Here is a 16648-nt window from a genome sequence, read left to right as displayed (position 1 = left end):
TGAGTCACAAGTGACTGGGTGGACTGTACTGTCATTTATGAGGACACATAGAGAAGCAGATAAGCTGGAGGTGAAGGGGAATTTAGAGGAGGCTTTTCTACAAATGCTCAGAACCAGGTGTTGGGTTGGAGACTTTGGGGAAAGGTAAGGCAGGGAGTAGAGGTTTTATGGAGAAGCTTGGATGGGAGATGGGACCCTTGTGGGCTTGAGTAGCAGATGTTCATAGTTCTGACCGGGCACAGGGTTGAGGTGGGTGAGTTGAGAACAGAGGTTGGAAAGGTCAGCAGAGTTCAGGTGCTTAAGGGCTTGGCCAACTATTTTCAAGAAATTGACTTGTCTCCTCAGTGATGGAGCCAAGGTCAATGGATTTGAGGAGGAGAACATTCTGATGGTATTTGCTCACTTAGCGAGTTTAATATTTGGGTTGAATCATGACCATTTATAGTATAGATTAGTATCATCATGTGAATTGGGGGGAAAATGTAAAACAGAGTCCCCAAATTATCAAGACAAGGGATAATTCTTTCCAGTTGTGCATTGGCTGTGAGGGATTTTTTTTTTTTTTTAAGGACACAGATGGATTTCACATTTTCCAAAGATGGGAAAGAGAAGATGATGGCAGAAGGGAGGCAGCCACTCTGTGTGGATGTGTGTTTTCTGCTTTTGGGGGTATTCATCTTTACATTTCTTCTTTGCAATATCTTACCTCTTTTTCTAGCTCTGTGTCTCTGTCTTTAGTGTCTCTCTCACTGGGTTTCTGCCTCTTGAGGCAAAGCAAGCTCTAGAAACAATTCTGCTGAAGCGATTCCCCTCCAGGGAAGTGTTCCCCAAGTCCAGACATAGGCATAGCCTGTCCCACCTGGATTCCCAGCAGTACCTGGTTCTACATTGATGAGTGCTTGGGAGAGCCAGGTCTTCATGGAAGGCAGTGCCAGTCATAGACTGCTTAAGGATTCAATAGAAAGCATGAATGTTTTTTCTTCCTGTGGTTTTATTCATGACTCAGTTTTCTCCATTGAAACTGATTGCATTTCCTTCCCTCCCCATGAAGTACACATTTGATCTTCAGCTCAGCAGATGCACTGGTATATATGTTTTCCAGGAGAAATTTCTCCAAAACCTTGGTCTGCTGTGGATGCCCAAACCCAAACCCCACCAATGAGTCACACTCCTGCAGAAACTCATTTCTTTCAGATTGTGGGGGAGGAACTGAAAGTAGGTATTGATCTGCTAAGAACAAATGAGGGGGAAAAAAAAATGACCAGAACAAATAAACTTAGGGAAACCAAATCCTAGAAATCATCTGTCCCCTTCAAAGTCCCTGTTGTGTTCTACATTTATATACTTTGAGAGGAAAAAATGGTAAAAGAAAGGAAGAACATTGACTGATAATGTTCAGGTTTGGGGTTGGTTGGTAAATGAAGATGTTATCAGAGCAGCTTCTTCCTTCCTGATGTTCGTCATATTTTTTTCCCCCTAATTTTTCTATGGGAAGTCAGACGGGTGCTTTGCTCAGGCAATTTGGATTCCCTAATTGATGTTGCCAAGGAAGAGGCCTCTTCTGGTCCCTCTGTCACTCTGCTACACTTGGAATTAGAGTCTAATCCCTCTAATGACTGTCTTCACGGCAGGCAAGCACATCTTACGCCGAGAGTAGCGTGGCAGCTGAGGACAGAGTCGAGTCTTAGCCAGAATGTTCAGGGAATGGAGTTACATGAACAGACTGCCTCTTGATTAAGCTGGAATCCTTGATGCTCTGCTGCTTCACAGTCGTTCAGTGACGTTCACTTAAACATTTATTTTATTTATGTATATATAATGTGTATGTGAAATGAGTTGCTTCCCAGCATAGTGACACTTTATTATGGGTGTGGGGATAAAGAAAAGTGGGAAGAGATAGGCAGGCTTTGGGGTTGGGTGTGCTGTGAGTGGTGAGGCCTAGGTGAGTCCCCTGACCTCCTTGTACCTCTCCTGTTAACAGAGGTCATATTGAAAGTCAACAAGGACCTTTCTGCAAATCTCATATTCTGGAAGAATATATTTTAGGACAGAGTAAAAAAAAATATGCAGTTTATTTCTCCTGCTAAAAGTATAGATAACAGAAGAAGCTATGTCTATGGAATTGGTGGTCCTGTTCTTGAGTGAGGATTAATTGATGTGCTTCCTGTTTTGGCTACAGAGGAATACCTTTCACAGTATTCCTTCATCTTCTTGTCCATCAGTGTGAGATATGTGGGTGTGTGGGGAAGGGGGTGACCCTACCTGTGCGCATGCATGTATACAGATGTGCGTGCTCAGGGGAAGGTGGTGTGAGGGACCTAAAGAGGGCTTTTATTCTTGCAGAGTATAGCGGTCAACTTTAGAACCAAGTTGCAATTTTCCCCACTCTTTGCTCAATCTCCTTTGTATTTATATATGTTCTATTAAATTAGCTTCCAGAATTTCTTTACCTCCTCGTGATTATTTTCTAGGCTTGCATGGTGGGAGTAACTCACAAAGCCTTCTTGAAGTTCTTACAGACTTCTTACTCTGCACCCAGCAGGTCCTTGTTGAATGGAATGGAATATAATTGTTCCAAATATTAACTCCTAGATGCAGCAGTTCTTTAAGGATCCTGCAGTGCTAAAGTCTTTAGGAATGGAAAGCCTCAAGCAACGCTGAGCTCCTGGAGGACATTCATGTTGTCCTTTGTATTTCAAGACCTGCTGATGTGGCTGTTGTTCTCATGGCTGCAGGAGGTGCTGTGTTCGTTCACCTCTGCCAGATTTGTAGGGGGCATTTACTAATACTTACAGATTATTTGTAGATTATTCTCATCTCTGGGTACATCCTGTTGTAAGTCAGCATAGCATCCTTCCTACAGTGGTAGCTTTCCAGATTTTAGGTTCATCCGTCACCAGAAGAGCTTGTTAAAACATATTACCTGTGCTAGCCCCAAAGTTTCTAATTCAGTAGGTCTGGGATGGACCAAAGTGGTTTGCTGACAAGTTATCAGGTGATGATGAAGTTATTGATTATTAGGTCTTACACTGAGGATCCTCCTTTCTTAGCCCCGAAGCTATGCAGAAGCTAGAATGATCGGTTAGGAACATGTCATATGACATCTTTGCCCGCATACTCATAATGTCCTCAGGGCCTGTGAAGACCTATATGTTCTGAATCAGGAGTCTATAAGGTCTGACCCTGCCTGCTTCTCAACCTCACCTGCCCCCTCACCACCATTCTTCTGTCTCCCCTGCCTCCAACTAGGACTTGGCCACCCCCTCTGCTCTTTCTTGCCTCTACAGAGCCTGGCCCTCTTGAAGTAGTCTTCCTCTTTCACCTAGTAGGACCTGTACATTCTTTGCTCCTTAGCAACCCTGTCACTTCTTCAGAGAATCCACCCCTAATCACCCAAGCAAAGCTTACATTTATGCTTATTCATTTTCCTGTTGTGTAGCTTTTAGCACAATGTTCTTTGATATTCATTTGTGCTTTGGATTTATGAACAACTGTATTTCCTCTTGGATTGAGAATTCTATGAAGGAAGTATCATGTGTATTTTGGTCACTGCTGAATCTTTCATGCTAAGTGGTCCCTGGCACATTATTTCAGTGAGTGAGTGAGTGATGGATGGTAAAGAAAAACTTTATTTCCAACACTTCTGACACCAGTATATATTGCAATTCTCCAGTATTTTGTGGACCCAATTGGGTGTCCTACAATGTAAATTTTGAAAGTAACCATCCAGAGTTAACACGGACATCCCAGGTGAAGGACTCGGTCCCACCAGACTACCCCTCACTTCAGACTCCATTCGCAAGCAATAGGTCTGCAGATACTTTGGTTCTACATGTGTATCCTTGATGGTAAACCAGTAAACCTAACTAAGAGGTTCATAGGATGAAATCTGAACGGGTCCAAAGGCAGGAGCTTTTGCTACCATGTTGTTTTGGGATTTGCAACCCTTCTGGCACATAGATATATTTATTAACCTCGGAGCTCTCCAATATCCTTTACTGAGAATTTTTAGGGAGGTCCATTATGTAAGCAAGATTGATTAAATCATAGGCCATCAAACATGGGATCTTTAGCACCTCTCTGCTTCCTGGAAGTTGGGTTGGGACTGAAAGTTCTCTCTAATCTTGTTTTTTTCTGAGACCAGTGCCCATCCTGAAGCTGTCAATCATCCTAGCCACCAGTCATCTCATTGGCATTCAAAGAGACAATCCTCACTCCAGAGTCCAAAGGTCTGGGGAGCTCTTCTGTTAGAAACCTAGTGTGATAATAAAACATGCTCCTGTCACCTTGATCACTCAGAAAATTTTAAGAGGTTTAGAAGTGGCTGTGTCAGGAATGGAGAAGAGGCAGAGGCTAAATATACATTATTATGTTACAGATAAGATTCTAAAATGCTTGGGGATTGTTGCAAAAGCCTGGCCACGTTGCATTTGTCTAGGTCCGTGTGTACTGCTTTATCTGCCGATGAACATATCCAAAGTCTGTTTTGAAATTTTTGCCCACAAGCTCAGAATTGCCAGGTGTGATCAATACCTCCCACACCCAAGACACACACCACTTCCCCTGGTCAGATCAGTTTAAAACATTCTGTGTCTCTTTTTTCTCCAGGTAATCTGACTCTGAAGTTAATAAAAGCATATCTGTGACTCAAAGAGCTGAACTATGTATCTTTGAAATGTATAATGTTCTTTATGCACAATAAGGTCAACGTGCTGAGAAACATGCTTTTGACTCAGAATAACAGCATTCTCTCAGATAATTTGGAATTCCAAAGGCCTTCCTTTTTGGGGTTGTCCTTTGGCATGGCCTATTTCCCTGGGGACATTTTATCCCTTCTTGGAATCTAGAGTTTTCTGACCAGTCTTTTGTCTCTAGATTTCATTCTTGAACCTAAGTCCAAGGTCAACCAAAGCATTCCTCAGAGTTCATGGACAGGTAGGGTCATAGCAGTTACGACAAAGAAGATTCAGAATCCCAGGCTGCTATTTACTCATCTACTCTAGCATAGCACTAACCGCCCTGCCTACACAGTGAATCCCAATTTTCCTTTAAAGTGTGTTGGCTTGAAGAGGTAGAGGAGAGCAATACAGGTGGAAAATTGTCAAGTTCCGGTTCCCTACAGGGTCAGTCTAAAAGTGGCTGGGAAGCTGAGACAGGAATTCATAGTCTTCAACCACTCCTGGCCAATGCAAAGAAGTGGTCCCAAAATAAATGTATTCACCTCAAAGAAGCGTTTCAGGGAAATATGCTGCCAGATGGAAAAAAATAAAAAAAAAACTGTTCAAACTGAGCTTTGACACAATTCATTCAGGTGCAAATACTGTGGCAGGGACTCGCAGCATGTGAAACTGAGCTGGAGAGTCAGAATTCACACACCTGGATTATGAAAGTCCCCTAAACTACAGCAGGAACTATTACTATTTGGCTACTCAAGGTTTCTTTTCTGGCATTAGAACATATTTACCCAGTGGGGAGGATCCCCAACACTGTCATTACTCATGGCTTGGGGGCTTACTTTTGGAAGAACATTCCTGTGGGTCTCAAGTTTCTGCACATTATGTGTCCACTTTTGGACTGGACTATCTTTTGGAGGATGTTGAGGATCTCCCTCCAGGTAGAGGTAGGTTGGCTAAAGATGAATATCCCTATCCAGGGTGAAGGGCAGGCAAGTTGGCTATAAGCCCTCCTAAGACTGAGGTTTTCTAAACTCAGGGTCCTCAGATGTGTGCATCAATTCTGAGTAGTGGGAAATGAGGGTCAGGACCATGAGATCTGGAATGAATACTTTATCCCTCTGGGCCATTGTGCTACTAATAATTTCCAAATTGTGAACCTCAAGGCTAACAGAACTTTTATTTTTATACATAAGCAAGTTTGGGGTATGTCAAGGCAAGGGAGTTGGTACAATTCTATTGGACGGTGCATTCTGTATTCCTCATGGGTACAAGCTTGTCAACTACCTAGGGACTCTTAGCTTATACACCTTAGAGACTTTTGCTGCCTTAAAGTTAAAGGAGGATTGTTCTGTCCCTGTTGCTTCGTTTCCTGCTTCTGCCACTGTGGTTATCTTTTACAGGTACCTATTAGCTACTGCAAGCCTCTATGGTTAAATGCCAGTAAGCATAGCTGCTGTGTGTCAGCGTGCAAAACCATAGCCTGTCAGCTCTTAAACTGCTAAAGTTTCCATTTTGTCCTACCACATGTGAAGCATCTACCTGGGCCTTCAATCAACACTACTGTATGAAACCAATCTCATTTGATTTAAAGAAAATACCTACATTTTCTTTAAGGGACTTGGGGAACAGGGGAACACTATGTACACATGAAGCACCTGCTGCCTGCTCTGCCATGGGTAATACTGCACTGTCTCTAACCCAGAAGTCTAGCAGCATGTGTGAAGCTGTGGTGGCCTCACCTGTTAACTTGCAATAGAATAAAATTTCAGACCCCTACAGCTCTTGACAACTGATCCTCGCCCTTGGTTTCAGGGAAGGGCATGTGAACAAGAACCAGCCAGCATGAACAGACCAGGCTCCTGGCTGAGGGATGGCATTGGTCTAGGCACATGATAAAGGTCAGACCTGTAGGAAGAATCTTCAAGACTTCTGCTGCACTTATTGGGCAAGAGGTGTAGAATATAAATGCAGTTGTCTTTGCCATTACAAGGAAAGAGCTCTTTGAGAATGAATCCCACAGTAAAACAGAACCAAGGAAAGAAAGGCAAGAAGGATGGGAGATTGATTGAGGTTGAAATTGAGATTTATTTCATACAGTAGTGTTGATTGAAGGCCTGGATATTGCCCCGCCCATGCAGTTAGGTGGTTATGTAAGCTAGTACATTCAGTTTGTTTGCTTAAACCAGTTTGTGTGGGATTTTTAATATTAGCAAGTGCAAAAGCCCTGTTGGATACAGAGGTAAGAGGGAAGATTGGACTGTTTCCCAAAGCACCGCTTCTCTAGGTTTATTTATTATAGTGTTCATGTGATAAAATGTTTATTATACTTATGTTCTCCCCCGCCCCCCAACACATACACTGGAAATAAACACATGCACACAGAAATAAACCTACTTTATTTCTCAAAATCCAGCAAGGAAATAGTTTACTATCTAAACTTTGCGTATGTGGGCAGCTGCTCACCCTTCTCTCAAATACATCCAAGCAATGGCTGTTATTATGGTATGTTATTTGATGCCTCTGCCCAGATAGCTCCCCATTAATTGTCTGAGTTTCTACACTCCACTGGTCCATCTGTGAGTCTCTTTCCAAATATAATGTGAGAATTGTGAATCAAAGCAAATGCAGAATTCCTAGGAGAGGCAGAATGAGGGCAGGAGGAAAGGTGGGAAGTGGGGAATGTGGTATTGCTTTGGCACTCCCTGAGCCAAACACATTAGGAAGTTAGTTAGACGTTTGGGATTATAGAGGTTTTTGCATCTAGACCCATCACTTATAGTTGGTCAAGTTTGAGGTAGATCATCAATGGAGTATTGTCACTATTGTAACAAAGCATGATGGGAGATTGCTATGGTAGTGAACCCTGTGACGTTAAAAATTTGTTCTTTTAGAACCAGCTTTGTTTTCAAAGGGGAAAATAATTATTTCATTTTGCTTTGTTTGTATATCCATATATGTGTAAATTTACATGTATGCATATGTACAATGTGTGCATGTGGCTATGTGTATGCTTGCACACACATGCTTCGTGTCCACATAAGCCTGTATATTTATATGTATTTAGGCATTTATATTTCTCTTTTGGGTGCAGGATTATAATCATCTTTGCAATATTTCACTACTAATTTCACATAATCAACAGTGTTTTTATTACTAACTGTCCTACCTTTCTAGTAATAATTTTAAGTGGCTTTTAGAGAAGGGGCAGAAAAAGAAGTAGAGAAAACTTAACAGGCCCAGTTGGGCAGAGAAAAAGAATGAGAGGAAGGGAAAAATAGCACAGATACTAGGACTTTTTTGTTTTGAAACAGATCCATGTGAGCCTGGCCCCAGTTCATTCTTCAGACTTATTTCTTATTTGTCATACAAACCATGTGTCAATCCCCGAAACTGTGCATCACTGTTCCAAGATGATTTGCTCTTTGCCTGCCCAGGCCTTGCCCTTTGGTTTCCTGCCTCTGAGCTTGCATTTATGCTTTGCCTGGAATAATGTGCCTTTCTATTCTAAACCCAGTTTCACTGTGGCCAAACCTACTCAGGGTCTGGGTCCAAATTATGGCTGAACACAAAAAATTGCATTACTCTTTAGGTTAGATGCCATGTCATACTTTTCCTCTGACCCAAAGGAAGAAAACATGTTGAGTGATGAATGCTTTTCCCTATCTGCTCCCCGCCGCCTCCCTCCTTCATTGCCTATTACCCACCCCAAGTTACATTTAAGATCAGTTTCTTGAGACTGGTTCTAAGATGAAGATATAAGAGGACTGCATGGAGGTTGAAGGGTTTTTTAAATTTTTTTTTTAAAGAAAAATTTTCACTTGAGAGCAAAATTTTAATTGGACGTCTAAACTTCCAGATAAGCTTTTGTTCACCATTTGTCATGAATTTACAGGGGGAAGGAAAAAAATCAATATTCTACAGTACTTCTTTCATCCTAAGGAGGTTGAAAGACTTCAGCTGCAAAGTGAGAAGATCAGAAGAGAAACAGATTTGTTTAAAAAAAAAAAAAAAGGAAAACCCATCTTACCAATGTCATTTGGAAGAACAGAACCTTTCTGAAGCCATTTCTGATCTCCTTTCCAAAGGCGATCACTATTAATGGGCGACCATGAAGATGAGAAACAAGAAGGAGGTACAAAGAGAAAAATGCAGGGTGCATTTTTTTTTTTTAATACTTTGCACGGTTTTTGGGAAAGAGATCCCAGCTGTAAATGTGGACACTTTACAAACATGTGAAGCCAGACTTTGTGCCAAATTTAAATACCTTTGCCTATCAGGACAAGAAGCATCATTCTCCTGTAGAACTCCTAAGAGCTGGGACATCACAAGTAGGGCACAGCACTCCTATTCCAGCTTTCACAGGACCCTTCCTAGGCACGCTGCCGATTTCTGTAGTACAGTGATGTTTCATCACTTCTTCTTCTTTTAACCAACTGCAGCTTTTTGAATATGTTTGAGAAATTCCTAGTTTCCTGATGTCTCAGTACTTTGGGATTACAAGTGTGTGTGTGTGTGTGTGTGTGTGTGTGTGTGTGTGTGTGTGTGGAGGGTGGGGGAGACACAAAAAATAAAAAGGCATCATTATTGCAAGACTCATGACTGATATACCTATAGCCAAAGACAGTCACAAGAGAGAAGCCTAACAAACTACTAAAGCAACATTTTACAGGATATGGGAATGTTTAGAAATTAAGACCTATAGGGAAAATTATTTTTACGCTTTGGTGAAGAATGAATAGTTGGGTACAAGTATGATTGGACAAAATGGGGGTACGACCTAATGGCAATGAATTGCAAGGTTTGCTTGATCAGATTCTTCTTGGGCCTCTTTGTATACTGTTTCTTTCCTGTGGGTACAGGGCAGGACACTTGCCATGTGAGGTCCTTCAAAAGAGAAGGCCTGGGCTGGGGTTGTGGCTCAGTGGTAGAGCACTTGCCTAGCACATGTGAGGCACTGGGTTCAATCCTCAGCAATACACACACACAGTTATTATGCCCATCTTCAACTAAAAATATTAAGAAGGTCAGAGAGGCCTTCTTCAGTTTTCTCAATCCTTCAGCTTAAATGCTCAGTAAGCCAAGCTGCCATATTCTGGAATAATGTTTCATGAACCTGTCAATATTATATATGAAATGTTTTATTTTCATTTTTTTAATCTTTGGTTAAGTGACTTCAACCAATTTGCTCTAGCACACTTTCTTACTGAATTCCATTTAGTTTTAAAGTGTTAGTAATTTCAAAAGTTCAACCTGTTTCATTGGCATTTCTACATCTTCCCCATCCTCTTCACAGCTTCTCCCCCTTCCTCCTCCCCCGAGCCAAGGATAAACTTGTGGCCCTGATGGTTGTTGGAGGGGCTCAGGTCATACACTGTCCCCTGAACCTTTGTGGAATGACAGCCCTTGTGTTGGGGCAGTGAGGAAGGGGGATGGGATGAGAATGTTGCCTGGCTTCTCCACCCACAGTGGGGTCGTGTGGCCCTTCTTGATTGACCATAATTTATGACTTAGTCCCTGTGCTTCCTGAGCATGGCTGGCTGCACTGCAAATGTGAAACTCCCCTGCAGCTTCTAGTTGGTCCTTAGCTGGAGGTGTCCTGTTGCCTTCCCTTACCCCATGCCTGCAAGATGGCTATAGTGTCTTCTAATGTTATCCCATCTCTGTGGTCTGCTGGCATGTTCAGCTCTAATTTGTATACATCCTTGAAAGTGGACAATTCCCAGGCTTTTCCTTTATACATATATCATCTCTCCCAAGCGCTCCTTGCCAATGTCCAGGGGCATAGTGATTTGACTAGCAAGGTCAATGACTAAACCTATGTCCAGCAGAAGCCCATAATGTCATCTCTCCCTTTTTTGGAGTCTCTTTTCCTTCACAGTATTGGAAGAGGGGAGAATATCTAATCTTGAGAAATTCTTGGGTACTATACTTCCTCTTTTGCCTCTTTGGTCTACTTTTTTATTAACAAGGTGGCTATGGAGGAGTGTGGTAAATACTCATTCTATTGATCTGGAACCCTCCAACAAGTCCTGGGAGATGATGACTGCTTCTTTGACCTTAGCATGTGCACTATTTAATAATACATCTGATCTCTATTACAGAGAAATCAAGACTCTGTACCTAGGATCATCCTTTTATTCTGTAGCTAGTGCCTTTTACTGGAAAATGGAGACAGTAAAAGGGAAAGTGTTGGAAAGAAATAAGGACTGCTTCTCTCAGAATGGCCCAGGAAATGCTGATGGGAAGCCCATGGCTCTGTAATACTCAGATCTTTAATGGGAAGGTCTGGGCTCTGTATCCCTGAAGCCCAGCACAGTGTCTGCCTTGGTGGGTAAATGTTCAAAGAAGGTTTCAAATTACTAATAGCAATGGTGTGGATTTGCTATAGAAAATTTGTTATCCCATCTCTGTGGGATGAGATTGAGGGATAAATTGAGAGATAGATGTGCTTACCTGGACTTGAGCTTTACACAGTGTATATAGATATGGAAACATTACACAACATCCCATAAATAAATAAAAATCATTTTATGTTTCAATTAAATTAAAAATAAAAAGTAAATTGGAGATCAAAGTAACCGTGGAAGAGATAAAATCCCAGTGCTTCCCTCATTCAGCTCTTCCAAAGCTCTCATGTTTTTTCTTGCCCAGCTCACACACAACTGTGCAGTGGGAAGATTGAAATTGTCTTTGAACTGGCACAGTGATGCATGCCTGTAATCCCAGCGGCTCTGGAGGCTGAGGCTGGAGGATCATGAGTTCAAAGACAGCCTCAGCAATTGAGCAAGGCCCTAAGCACTCAGTGAAACCCTGTCTCTAAATAAAATACAAAAAAGGGCTGGGGATGTGGCTCAGTGGAAAAGTCACTCTGGATTCAATCCCGGTACCAAAATTGCCTTTGAAGTGATCATGAATAGTGGTGGTTGCCAATACTACACTGCTATGTTGAAACCTTGGATTTGGCTTGGTATGGCAGAGTGAGTGATGTTAAAGCTCTCACTTCTGGGGCACTGTGGTATGACTGTTGGGAACCTAGAAATAGTGGTTCACAGCTACCTTAAGAGAATGAACGCTGAGCAGTACCATGTCTGAAACTGAATGAGACGGGGGTGGGGCCTCACACTGGGGAGGACCTTGTACTCACCAACACACATTCACTCTCACACTCATAGACACTCTCTAATTTGATAAAGGATACATGATGCCCCTTACTCAGGATTCAGCCCTCAGCATTTGCAGCTAAACATCCACTCTCATGCCTACTAATACTTTCAGGCCCCAGGGAAATGCTTTCTCACATCTTGCTCAATGTTCTCAAACAAAAGATGACTGCATCTGAATGCCGTGAAGACTTGTGGGTTGTGCTGTCTGAAACGGGCACCGCTCTGAAGCCTGGGGAGGATCTGAGCAGCAGAAGCACTTAGGTAAGACAAAAGACTAATTAAATGGTGAAGCCTTTCCCTCAGTACCAGGGTGGCAGTGTGCGCCATAGAAAGGTATTATTTTTTCAGGAGGACTGAACATCCATTCTCTTCATGGTTCTGGATTTACTCACACATTAATATGCTCTTTGCAGTGATCGTACATGATGAGAGAAGAACATTTTGAAATACTAACAGCTACTCATTCACAAGTCACTGGTCCATCCACAGAACATCCAGATGTGTGCAGTAACAATTAAATTCCATCACCTTTAATATTTTGCTGACTTTCAGTTATATAAGAGCCATAACTTGACATGCATTTACGACATTTTATCGTTACGAAATATTTTCCAAGATATAAGAATAGAACATATTTAGCTGTTTTAGTTAGCTTTATATATAACTTTAAAATGTTAATCTTGTGGTGCGTAGGCTTTTGTTTGTATTCTTGTCCCAGAGCCCTACAAGTAATAGGGTTGGGCTTAATGTAAAATATCAGATTATGGTAGTTGCCTTATAAAATTTAGCTTTCTTTTCCTTGTTTCACCTATCTGTCTTTTGCAGTGAATGTACGGCTGCGTCTCTGAACTTTGCCATCATTTTATGGAAGTGAACTCTAGGAGAATGGCTGATTTTTTCCCCCAATTTTAAACCACCTCGTCTTTTCCCATAGAATTAAAAACAAATACTGCAGAACAACATTGGAAAGTGATCCCTTAAATGTTCTGTTTTTACTAAAGCTGCAGCTTCATGAGAATAACATGAGAGATTTGGAGCTTGTTACGTTGTTAATTAAATATATTATGTTACTTAAATATATTCTTTTCCCAGAATGGAGGCAAGTTTACTTGGCAAAATATGCATTTTTTTTTGTCTCATCATTTTAGGATCATCTCTATCTTTAACCATGACAGCAGTAGCAACAATAATATTGACTGCGGAGAAGCACTTTGCAATGTTCAGTGTGCTTACATGTATTTTACCACCTGTTAATGAGTTGGGAGAGGAGACTGTAGCTTCTGACAATTTGATAGAATTCCAAAAGTAATGGCAATGTGGAAGGGCTTGCACCTCTATTTTTATATTCTATTAACAAACTGAAGCCAGGCATTAATTTCCATCCAGATTATGCATTTCATAACATTTTAGGTTTTGTTTTCTTTGCATGGCAATTAAAACATAACTGAAACCGTAATCTTCAGAGAATGTTTATGCTGTGATGGTTTATTTTGCATTCTGGCAAATCAATAGCTATGTCTCTGGGGAAAGGATAATTTGATGATTACAGTGTTTAACCTTTCACTTGTCAGAAGTCTTTGGGGACATTGCATTTGTCACTCACGATAGTGGGTTGGGATCTGTATCCATCTATACAAATAATAGGCATCAAGCATCAGGCCAGGAATTGGGAACACTGGTTCTAGGCTCCACTGTGCCTAGTAATTCTGGGCCTTGTCTCACCTGTTCAATGGCATTAATGTGTGTACCCCATTTGGCTGTGGAGAACAGAGTGGATGATAGATATGAAACCAATTACAAGGACAAATAAGAATGATTACACTAATAGCCCATAGTGAGCAAATTATGGCCTAAGGGCCAAATCCATTCTGTCACTTGTTTATGTAAATAAAGTTTTATTGGAATACAATAGTCACATCCACTTCTTTTTTCCCTCTCTTTTCTGTGGCTGTTGTCATGTTGCAGTGGCAAAGTTGAGTAATTGTGACAGAAGTCACATGGCCTGCAAAGCTTAGAATACAGGTTTTGAGGTTCTTTGAAAGAAAAAAAAAGATTCTATCAACACCTATGAAAGACTGGAGATGAGGTGGTTGGAATACTCAAACGTGGGGAGGAAGTAAAGTATCTACTGTAAGGCTGTAGAAGGAGTCTTCAGTTGATGAGAGGGAGCTCTTTCTTAATGAAGTATGGCAGCTAAAATAATACAGAAGTAATGATAGTGTTAGAAAATCTCCATTTTTGTAGTCCCTATGAAAAGTGAGATAGGGACTGTCCATATACATTAAAACTTTTGCAGTAAGTGTTACTGGGCAAGAATATACTCCTATCATGTAAAAGTGTGTTACCACCAACTTCTTACTAATTACATAAGGAAGACCAGCTTTTGTGAGGGAAAGTTCTGGTAGTCACTATCTGATCCAGGTTATCAAACTCATTTTCATTAAATGTGGGACAGTAGACATATGTGTGCTAATGTGAAGAAAGTGTTTTTTGTTTTGTTTATAGTTTTTTAAAATTGTTATTATAAATGACAGTAGAATGCATTTATGCACTTTGATATATCATACATAGACAGAATACAATTCCTCATTTTTCTGAATGTACATGTTGTTGAATCCAATTATTCATGCAATCACATGTACATAAGGTAATCATGTCTGTTTCATTCTGCTATCCTTTCTGTCCCCATGCTACTTCCCCTTTATTCACTCCCGCTGCCTAATCTAAGGTAACTATCCTTCCCTAGCGCCACCCCCCCCATGTGAATTAGCATCTGCATATCAGAGAAAACATTTGGCCTTTGTTTTTTTGGGATTGGTTTATTTCGCTTAGCATCATGTTCTCCAACTCCATCCATTTACCGGCAAAGGCCATGATTTCATTCTTTAAAGCTGAATAAATTCCGTTGAATACATATACCACATTTTCTTTACCATTTCATGTATTGAAGGGCACTTAGGTTGGTTCCATAGTTTAGCTATTGTGAATCGAGCTGCTGTAAACATTGATGTGGCCATTTCACTGAAATATGCTGATTCTAAGTCCTTTGCTTGTAAACTGAGGAGTGGGATAGCTGGGTCAATTGGTGATTCTGAACATTCAGAGTTTTCTGAGGAATCTCCATACTACTTTCCATAGTGGTTGCACCAATCTGTAGTCCCACCAGCAATGTATGAGTGTACTTTTCCCCCCACATCCTCTCCAGAATTTATGGTTGCCTGTATTCTTGACGATTGCCATTTTGACTGGAGTAAGATTAAGCAGCAATCATATACGAGGTGTTCTTGTCAAAAATTTGTACTTTATGTATATAATGTGACTACATGACCAAAATGATTCTGCAATATATACACTCAGAAAAATGGGAAATTATATTCCATCTATGTATATCAAAGTACATAAATGCATTCTACTGTCATGTATAACTAATTAAAACAGATTAAATTCACCATACAAACTTTATTATTTTTTTAATCAAAATATAGCTATAATTTCCAAGTAATAGGACATACTAAGAATAGAGGAATTGGTTCAATCAAAAACAGATGAAAAGAAAACCCAAAACATGGAAGGCTTTCCTGCTATTTTCAGAGCGATAACAACCAAATGTAATGTGGGAAACTTGATTGGGATCAGTGTGAAAAAGGAAAGCTAAAAGGACATTAAGAGCCAGGTAGGGAATTGGGATATAAACCGGAAGTTGGGTATTTTTAAAGAAATATTATTGGCAATCTTATTAATGTGATAATGTCACTATAGTTATATAGTGTATGCAGATGCTTTGATTCATTTTCAAATGCTTGGGATACACACACATAAACAGATAAAACATTGTGGGGCTGGGGTTGTGGCTCAGCGGTGGAGCACTGGCCTAGCATTGGGTTCAAGCCTCAGCACCACATAAAAGTAAAAAAGTAATTCTGTCCATCTACAACTAAATTTTTTTTTAAAAAAATTGCAAAATGTTAGCAGTTCAAACCTAAATATAAATATAGGAGAGTCCAGCTGTACTTGTCTGTGTTAGACATCTCTAGAAAAAAAAAATTAAGAAGCAAATCTAACCTACCATTACTGTTGGTGGAATAAAGAACCCAGGGAATTGATGTCTAGTGGAAGGAAGACACCAGCTTCTTTGGTATTTGGTTAATAATGCTGTGCAGTGTGATTCTCTCTGATATGCCCTGTCCAGATTCTTAGTGGAAGAATTAGACATAAAATACCCTCTTTTCATCATTTTTTCCTGAAGATGTTCATTCCTAATGGTGATTCATCTTCTATCCAGGGAACCCACCCATGCAATATTTTTCCCTTTTAAAATTTCATCTTATTAGTTGGCACCCATCATTCAAACCTGTCAAAATCTTTAGAATTTTGATTGGCTCATTCAATCTGCTAGTTATCTTTCCCAGTCTTGTGACAGCTGGATGGTTGATGAGCTCACTTTCTATGTCGTCATCCAAGTAGGGAATGAAGACATTGACTAGGAATCCCTTGTTGTTCCCAACCAGCTGAAAACAAAACCTTGAGGGCTTCTAGTGCCTACTTCCTTCCAGAATATGATGCATTTAGCTCATGGGCCCTGTTTGGGCTCCATGTTTCAGCAAGGAGAATGCAGCCTGTTAGCCCTGCCCAGAATTCTTGTGAACCAGTCACACCAGAGCCTGTCTACCTCTGCACTTCTTTTATCTACCTCTGTCTTGACCTGCCAAGCTGGGTTCTCACGAGCTCCATTAGATGCATCGTAATAAGTGCCTACCTGTCCCATGTCTGCGAAGGGGTCTCTCACCTTCTGTCCTGAGATTTGTGCTG

General features: G+C 40.8%; 1 protein-coding gene and 1 long non-coding RNA gene across 7 annotated transcripts in view; both read left to right on the top strand.

Annotated features, from left to right (window-relative positions):
* Rbms3 (RNA binding motif single stranded interacting protein 3) overlaps positions 1-16648 on the top strand; it is a 1302406-nt gene that overhangs the window by 97539 nt on the left and 1188219 nt on the right. The gene's annotated exons all lie outside the window — the stretch shown is intronic.
* The window catches only part of LOC125613819, a 58444-nt gene continuing 53409 nt past the window's right edge, over positions 11614-16648 (top strand). Inside the window, exon 1 of the long non-coding RNA XR_007344410.1 lies at positions 11614-12100. This is a non-coding gene — a long non-coding RNA (uncharacterized LOC125613819). The remainder of the gene's footprint in view (positions 12101-16648) is intronic.

Source organism: Marmota marmota, unplaced genomic scaffold, assembly GCF_001458135.2.
Source record: "Marmota marmota marmota unplaced genomic scaffold, marMar, whole genome shotgun sequence".
In the NCBI taxonomy this organism is placed as follows: Eukaryota; Metazoa; Chordata; class Mammalia; order Rodentia; family Sciuridae; genus Marmota; species Marmota marmota.
This window is presented reverse-complemented; position numbering and strand designations above follow the sequence as displayed.